The sequence below is a fragment of the Muscardinus avellanarius genome (assembly GCF_963383645.1).
Source record: "Muscardinus avellanarius genome assembly, chromosome: 1".
NCBI lineage: Eukaryota > Metazoa > Chordata > Mammalia > Rodentia > Gliridae > Muscardinus > Muscardinus avellanarius.
Genome location: NC_137786.1, coordinates 44,355,591 through 44,365,253, shown reverse-complemented (window position 1 = coordinate 44,365,253; position 9,663 = coordinate 44,355,591).

Below are 9,663 nucleotides of genomic sequence, written 5' to 3'. Positions count from 1 at the left end.
CTCCCGCCGCCGCGCTCGGCTCCGCGGCGCTGCTGCCCCCTGGCGGCCGGCGCTGCGCAGGGCGCACCGGGAGGAGCGCGGCGAGGGAAGGTTTCTAATCCGAGGCGAATTATTTGAGGATTTAGGGTTTGAGGTTAAAAATTTCCTAGAAAGTTAGTATTGCGCCGGCCGTGGTGGTGCATACTTGTAATCCCCGCGCTTGGGAAGCCGAGACAGGAGGATCACACAGATTCGAAGCCAGCCTCGGCTACTTAGGCTCTCAGCAATTTAGTGAGACCCTGTTTCCAAATAAAATATAAAATAGGTCTGGGAGTATAGCCCGGAAAGCCCCTGGGTTCCACCCTCAGTACCACAAAAAAGAAAAGGAAAAAGAAAGTATTGCATGCCTGATAAACGTTCCCACTCTGAGCGCTCAGTGATTGCTCCTAGAATGAGTTACTCCACGCTTCGTGTGTGTCAAGGAAGATTGTAGCCTGTAATCCCAGGACTGAGGAGGCTGAGACTGAGGGATCGTGGATTCCAGGCCAGCCTCCGCAATTTAGGGAGATCCTGTTTGAAAATAAAATAATAAAATGCAGCCGGGCATGGTGGCACACGCTTGTAATCCCAGCATTTGGGAGGCTGAGACAGGAGGATCACGGTTCACAGACAGCCTCAGCTACTTAGTGAGGCCCCTCTGCAACTCAGTGAGACCCTGTTTTAAAATAAAGAATAAAAAATTGGGCAGGGGGTGTAGCTCGGAGGTCGACTCCTTCTGGGTTCCATACCCAGACCCGCAAAAATAAAGTAAAATAAAATAAAATAAAATGCTGTGGGGTTTAGCTCAGAGGTACACCATCACTGTGTCCAATCCTCAGCACCAAAAAATTAAGGTATTGCACTAAGAAGACAGGATGCCTTTCCTCCTGTATGGTGTGGAGGTTTGTTGTTGTTTTGTGGTGTGTGTGTGTGTGTGTGTGTGTGTGTGTGTGTGTGTGTGTGTTGGTAGATCTTTTGTTGACAAAGACACCTTTAGAGACTGCTGTAGGGAGACAGCAAGTGTAGGGTTGACAATAGGAGTTGACAATAAGTGTGCACAGAAAGCTAGCATTTTGCACATGTCCTCTCTCTTCACTAAGATCTATGTGCAGAGAATTCTGGGCTTCGGAGCCAGGCTGCAGAGTTCCAACCCGTATTCCTACTAGCTGTATGACCTTGAGCAAGTCACTTATATTGTCCCCACCTCCTACAGTTGTGGGTATTCAATGATAATGTATCCCCTGTTTTATAGATGAGGAAAATGAAACATTAATAGACGGCAGACACTGTACATAGGAAGCACAGTTCAAGCGTTTGCTGCTGCTATTATTGTTGTTTGGAAAAGCAAAATCTCTGGCTTTTTCATGAAGAGAATAAAGATCCTAAAACTGCAGTTGCAGAGTGTATGCCCCTGGGAAGGTCTCAGCATTGGTGGCTAAGGGAGGTGACCTCAGGGAGGTCAGTGTCTATGGCTCTCTAAGTCATTTCTATGTCTCACTAAATGTATGCTATTTTAAGATAAGCAGATCAAAATTCACTTCCTGAACTATTAATCAGCTCCAATCTCCTACTGTTGCCTTGTTTTATGTCTTCTTTTCCTTTAGTATATAATTTGCCCAAAGCTTTTTCTTTGCATAATTCCCTCTTATTAAGTCTAGCCTAATTATTCCTTTGAAGACACCTCTAATTGGGGCTCAGCATTCATGTCATTAATTTCAGCCTGTCCTCTGACCTTCCTCCAGCAAATCTGGGAAAGTGGCCAGAAGAATATACCATTATTGTAAGGGTCCTGGTATTCTAAGCATCCTGCACAAAATCACCAACCTGGTACAATAGAAGCACCTCTACCATGCAAAACCTTAATTCTATTCAGCAAGCAAATTCCAAATTACATTCTTGACTGAAAACTCTGAGGCTGACTCTCCATCACAGTAAGCAACAGGGATTGCTGGATTTCAGTTTCAGCATTTTGTCTAGTCAGAAATGTTGACCAAACATCTCAAATATAATTTATTTTACTTAGGAACTCACCAGAAGCTAAGTTAGAATATTTAAGATAAACATTTAATTTTACCTACTATTCATCTGGTGGTTGCTTTTTAGAGTCAAGAGTTAAGTCCAGGCTCATTTCAGGTGTGACAACCTCAGGAGTTCACAGTGATGGCTTTTACAGAGGGCGGAGCTGCGTTAGACGCAGTGGTTGAGGAGCTCTGGGTGTCTGGGTTGATTGTAGCTCAGGTGCTCCACTTGTAAAGAACTGTGTGCTTACCTGCCATCAAGCTTCAAGGAAGATGGGAACGGGCTATCATGGTGCTTGATCCTATGGACTGAGGTTCAGGAACAGCCCAGCCCTAAACGATCTTGGATATGCAAAAATTGTGCTCACATATTCACTTATAACCATTTACTCGTGGAAGTAGATACAGTAATACATTTTAAAGGCTTTTTCTAGAAAATGGAGCATATCGTTTATAACTTGTTTTATACAGTCTATCAACACATTTATTATACACCTCTAAAATTCTATTTATTTTATTAGGAAAAGTCTTTAGGGGACAGTGAACCCCAAACAACTGCTTTTTTTTTTCTTTCTCCCTTTGCTGAAGAAGCCTAAGGTGGTCTGGCCCTGGGCTGTGTCTTTCCTGAGAAAAGCCACAGTGGTTGCTTTGCTATTCCCAGAATGAGCCAAGCACATTTCTTTCTGCCTAGGGTTTGGCCCTGGCTCTTTTCTATTCCTGGAACCCTCTTCCCCCGGAGATCTGCCATGCTGCGCCTTTCCTTCATTCAGAATCAACCTGGCTCTTCCAAGTCTCCTATTTCTCCTGCCTTGGAGAACCTAGAAATGAGATGAGGGTGCCTCGGTCCACGGGGTCCCTGAGACACTAACCCAGTCCCAGTGTATGAAGGAAAAAATACTTTGTTGTGCTCAGTTACTACAATTGCAGGCTTTTGTTGTTGTTGAAACAGCTGGCATTAATTATCATAATAGTTTCCCTCCCTTCCATCTCACATCCATCAGTTTCATTTTCCTGTGCAGCAACTACAACTTAATATAAACACTTTTACACATTAATTGTGTAAATATATACTCTTTTAGGGTATCAAGTTGGTTCTGGGCACTGAAGATATAGCAATGAACAAAATGGACATGGTAGACAACAAGTATATATTTGTTCAATGAATGAATGAGAGAATGCCGACTTCCTCCCTAGATAGCGTCAGTTCTTAGAACTAGCTACTACTGTCTGGGTCTATGAGTCTGGGCCCCTTTGCTGCCAGCTGTAACTGTTTCTAAAGACAACTAAATAACATTTATCTCTAAATGAACAACCTTAAAGCTAATCAAGTACCCAGAACACCACTGCTAATTTTCTGAGATCGCTAGAAATTTCACCATTGCAGAGTAGGTCATCATTTTACAAATAACACTATCATTTACAAGTAACACATCTTTATATGTTACCTGAAAAACCATTTATATACGATGTCAAGCATCACACACATATGATTTTAAAAGACTTTCCTCCTTCTGGTGTTATTCCCTGCCATCCACAACAACCCCTCCGCGCAGAACAGACATCTCCACCTGCATTATCACACCAAGCCACAGACAGGGCTGTCTGCCAACGTCACAAGGCTGGCGAGGGACCCAGCAACTACTTAGCTGTCTTGAGGACTTCCATCCACTGAGTCAGAGATCTGCACTCTCCGGTTCCTTAAATCTACTCTCATTATTACAGCATTAGACACATGATAAAAACTCCATAATGGGTTTAGAAGGATACCTGGATTCAGGAACGATGCTGTGTTTGAAAGAGAGGCTACTGGGTCCTGTGTCTGTGTGGTTGCACCTGGAGTTTGAACTCCACTAGGGCAGATATTTTTGACTGCTTTGTTCACTACTATATACATTCAACATAGCAAATTAAGTAATCATCAAGTGAACAAGTAAATGGAAATTTCTCAGACCTTAGTCTACAAAAATGAGAATAAAAATCCACTCCCTAGGGTCATATCAGGACTGAATGAAGGGGTAAGTTTATGCTGTGTTTTATGGTGCTCAAGTGAAAAAGTAATTTTAATATAATTAAAAACATAGTTCAGTTCTTAATTAAAATCTGTTTCCCAAACTGTATGATTTGTTCTTAAGACGAACTCTTGAAATATTGACCTGTATGAATTTTCATATTTGGATGCTTTCTCTGTGGTGTTGTTTTTTAGTTGAGAATGTACAAGTACCTAAAAAAATTATCTACCACTAAAATAGAAATCCCTCATTGTTCATTTCTGTTTCTCTTTCAGACACAGTTCATTTCTGCTCCCAAATCAAATCTAGTATTTGAATCAGTGGGTTTTTTTTTTTAACCTGATAGCTCTCTTTATAAATTTTCCTCTTTCCTCAAATATGTTTCACCAAATGAACTCAGCTATCAACTAATGAGTGTGTTCTTTTAGATAAATTTGCTCATTTTTTGGGGGGGGTGGTGGTACTGGGGTTCCTGGAAGCCCTTCTACCTCCGGGCTACACTCCCAGACCTAATTTATATATTTTTTTAAATTTGGAAACAGGGTCTCTTAAGCCAGCGAGGCTGGCTCCGAACCAGTGCGATCCTCCTTGTCTCCGCCTCCCAAGCGCGGGGATTACAAGCGTAAGCCACCACGCCCGGCTGCTCATTTGTTCTAACTGTCCCATTTTGGATTGTAGCCTCTGATTTCCTTCCTATTTTCAATGTATTTGCATTTTCATACTTTATAAGGGAACATTACTCAATATACTGAACCAGAAGTCTCAAATTGTTAAACCAAGATCTGAATCTTATCTAATGTTTGGTTGATCCACATTTAAAAATACAGACATCCTTGACCAAGAGAGATTTGACTTATGACTCTTTTATGGTGCAAAAGTGATACACATTCATAGAAACCATACTTTGAATTCTAAATGTTGACCTTTTCCAATTTGCAAAATATAATCTCTTCTGATGCAGAGAACCAAAGCTCCCAGCCAGCTATGTGGTCACAGGGGAAACAACCAGTACTGTATTCTACAGTGCACTGCTGCTAAAGTACAATGCTCCATAGGTTAGGTTTATTAAATGCCTTCTCAACTTACAATATTGTTCATTTGCAATGGGCTTATCAGGAAGTAACCCCATCATACGTTGAGGAGTATCTGTGTTGGAGACTTATTTAAAAATATAGATTCTGACTTCTGGGGAAAAAATAGAAGCTCTGGCTGCACTGGGCTAGCATTTCTGCATAGTAATGATTAGTATGTTCCATTAGACATGGCATGTTCTCACTAGTACAACAGAGTCTCCACTACTCTTTATCAATATTTGAAATATTGACCCGTATGAATTTTCATATTTGGATGCTATGATGTTATCTTTCTCTGTGGTGTTGTTTTTTAGTTGAGAATGTACAAGGTACTCTTTGGTGTTTTAGTCTCAGGACTACCTTTCAATCTTGCCCCTGTAGACACAGGTGATTTTGTCCCTTGCGCACATCCCAGGGAAGAGCAATTACTGCTGTGGCAGCACCACAGGCAGTTCCCATCTCTCTTGGCCACAGCCTTCTTCCAAGTTCCATTCTCATCATGACCAGATACCTTCTGGATACCTTCCACAGACTGCCAGAATTTCTGTTCTTCCTTGCAACAAGAAAGCATGAGAATATAAGATGGTAAGACTATACCTGCGTCATCTCTCATGCAGCTAGAGAGTGGTGTTGACATGGAGGAAGAATGATTCATTTGCTCAAAGTTTTGGAGATTTGGGAGATTTCAGTCCATGTTAGGCCAAGTAAAGTCTGCAGAGCTCAGAGCATGGTGGTGGGAAGCAGAAATTAAGAAGCAGGCCTGTATTCCCCAAGGTCCAGTGACCTACTCCCTCCAGCACAGCCTACCTGCCTGCTACTACCCAATAAATGCATTAACTCATCAATAGATGTATCCACTGATGAGATTAGAACCCTCATGATAGAACCTTCAAGAGTAGTGGGGACCCTGGTGCACTAGTGAGAACATGCCATGTCTAATGGAACAATCTAATCATTACTATGCAGAAATGTTGGCCCAGTGCAGCCAAACCTGATATTTTCCCCGGAAGTCAGAATCTATATTTTTAAATAAGTCTCCAACACATATACTCAATTATATCACCTCTGAACATTAGCACATGAGCTCTTCCAAGGGCCATTCTGCACCATAGCCATACCTCTAGGGAAGACGAGGACAGGGTTGAGTGTTGAGATCGAGGTACCTACAGGACACCAGGATGAAATGTTCACTAGGTAGCTTGCACAAAAAGGTCCAGAACTCATGAGAGAGATGTCAGGTACATCTTGGAATGAGAAGTCACCAGTCCACAGGTAGTAGTGTGAAATTATGAAAGAATAATTGAGCATAACAAGAAAGAACAGTGAGCCAAAAGCAGAAAGCCTCCTCTAATTGCTCCCTTTCCTCTGTACGCCAGGGAAGAAACCAGAAAGGTAAGAGGAAACTTAGAAGAGTGGTGTGTTGCTGTAAAAAAAAAAAAATACACTGTTTTACTCTGCCCTTACATCATAATAAGCAACACTAAAGACTTCTGCAACCTCAAAAGGTATATGGGTTTCTCCTCCCCAGCAGCTTTTCATTCTGCTGTAGCAGATTCCAGCTGAGTGTCTTCTATCCCAATTCTGTTTGGACATTACCTACCTGGAGATTCCATAGCTTAAGGGTTCAGTCCTGAGATTGTACATGCGTGCGTACACACACACACACACACACACACACACACACACACTCAGAAAATAACCACAAGCCCCCAGGCTGTGGCCTGAGAATCTGACTGGCTATACATTCAGGTGCCCATGACTCCCCATTTAGTTAATTTTCTGGAGTGGTTCATGGAACTCAGAGAAAGACTTATGTTTACTGGTTTATTATAAAGGACATTACAAAAGACACAGATAAAGAATAGCACTAAACAAGGTATAAAAGTATAGAAATGGACCTTCCATAGCCTCTTCTGGCACATCACCCTACAGGAACCTCTGTGTATTCCAAAAGCTCTCCCCACCCATCCTTTTGGAGTATTATGAAGGATTTATTATATAGGCATGCTCGATTAAATTTTGAGCCAGGGTGATCAACTTGACCTTCAGCCCTTCTCCCCTCCCCACAGGTTAGGGGGTTGAGCTGAAAGTCTAACCGTCCAATTGAACCTTGGCCTTTCCAGTCACCAGCCCTATCCTGAGGCTGCCTAGGGGCTTCCAGCAATCAGTCCACTCATGATCACAGAGAAACATAGCAGTCATTCTGGAAAATCAAGGATTTTAGGAGTTGTATGCCAGGAAGCTAGAAGATGAAGTATGTCACACTTGGGAGTGAAGCGAATTTCAAAGAAGAAAAGGTGGTCATATTAGTAAAAGATGAAAGTATTCATTTGGATTTAGGCAAAGAGGTCAATCAATACAGATTAAAGGTGTCCACATATTGCCCACTGACAGCAGCTCTGCTGCCTGCTGGCTTTTTTTTTTTCTTTTGATGATGATGGTGTTAAGCTCAACTCTTCCAAGATAGGAATTTCGGTCACCTTAACTCCTGCTGATCTTTAATTTCGCCCCTTTCTCCATCCTTTTGGCCACTGCTTCAGTTTAGCCCACATTTCTTACTAGAGTGAGCTGTTGTAAATGCCCTGGTATCACTTGCTTCCACGTTTCCTTGACAGCCTGTATGCCTGTCGAGACTTGGGGTGTTTGCCTAAGCTCTTTCCTCTGCGTGGGGTGTGCCCTCACTTCATCTACCCACCAAAACTGTTAGACGTCCTTCAAAATCCCACTTTCAGAACCTTCTCTTGACAATCCTGCAGAATAATTTATTTCTCCTCTGGGTCCTCACTGTATTTCTTTCATACCTGTTTTGTGGCATCTATAACACTATATCATAAGGCTTTATTATCAGTCCATAGGTCTGATCCCATTGAATGCAGTTCTGGTGCAAAAGATTTAGGAGACGGAAGTGATGGTTTTTGCAGATCAACAAGATCCCTAGTTAAAAATCTGAACTCTTTCTGGCTATCCTTGGGGCAGGAAGGTACTCCAGTGCTTCACATGAGAGTGTTCAAGTATATAGTAGCAACAGTAAACATAGGCAGATAATAAATGTGGACATTTGCTGAATCTGGGAGAAAAAATAGAAGGAAATTTTGGATGTTTGGGTGATAAATATAGTCAATTTTAGTTTCTGCATATGGAAGTAGAAAAAAGTCATCTGTTTTCATCCTTTAGTTCAGAAAAGAATGTCATTTGAGAAGACAGGTAGAGAAGAGGAAGAAGGAAGGAAGGAAGGAAGGAAGGAAGGAAGGAAGGAAGGAAGGGGAGAGGGAGGGAACGGCACAGCCTGTTGTCCCAGGAACAGAGCCCAGTCCTCTTCCTGCCACTCACTGCTAACGCTGCTAGCTCTCCCTTGTATAAACTCTAGTGAGACTTTTATATCAGAACATATCAGAACTCTATTCATCCACTTTTTCCTGGAGCTCAGGTACTGCAGGAGAATATAAAATTCAGAGAAATAAATCAACAAGCAATCCTAAAAGAATAAAGAACCAAACAAAACTAGAAATTTACTAAGGATTGGTTCTCACAATATATGAGCACCTCTCTAGGACCCTTTCCAGGTTTTGAGTAACTGAAAGACAAGGCAATGATTTGGAAGAGAAGTGAATATGTATATAATAGAATATTTGTCCCACTAGAAACTTAATCAACATAACATTATAGGAGACTATTGCCATTTATGTTTATTGTATGTAGTTTTACCCTTACATGTTTAATACACAATTGTTTAAGGGTAAACTACATACAAATACAGTAATATAACTTACATGAGGAATGTACTAGCATAATAACTATTAAACATGAGAGATAAATAGCATTTATTTTTCTGCAGTACTAAAGATGGAACCCTGAGGCATTCTACCTCCAAGCTACACTCCCAGCCCTATTTTTTATTCTATATTTTGAAACAGGGTCTCACTGAGTTGCAGAGGGCCTCACTAAATAGCTGAGGCTGTCCGTGAACCGCGATCCTCCTGTCTGAGCCTCCCAAATGCTGGGATTACAAGCGTGTGCCACCACGCCCAGAAAAAAGCATTTTAAAGAAGCTGTTAATTCAAGTGCCACATGGGATAGGCAGGTAACATGTGGGCCTGGTGACAGGGTGGGAGGGGAAGGGAGATGGAGCCTTCGGTGAACTGAGAGCTCACCCCATCTGAAGGGGACACTGTCACTCAGCCGCTGCCCCTTGGTGCCACGCAGGAATACAGGTCCTCTATTGCATATTGATTTTTCTGAGAAACCAGAAATTACGATTTGTATGTAAAAAGTTCTAACTTTGAAAACATCATGTAAGCCAAACAACTTGTATGTAACAGCAGGATTTACCCTACCAGTCTCCAGAAGGTGACATCCATTTTGAAAGACCAAATTTTGCTTTGTTTTGTTTTACTTGCCTAAATCCTGGCTAGAGAAAGAATATCTAAGACCTGCCAGACTATGTTGTGTGGTATGTACTATATTCCTGGAAATGTTTAATGTTTTCTTCCTTGTGTTCAGGCCATAGGAGTGGCATAAATCTGAAGGAAGAACACCCGTTTCCAA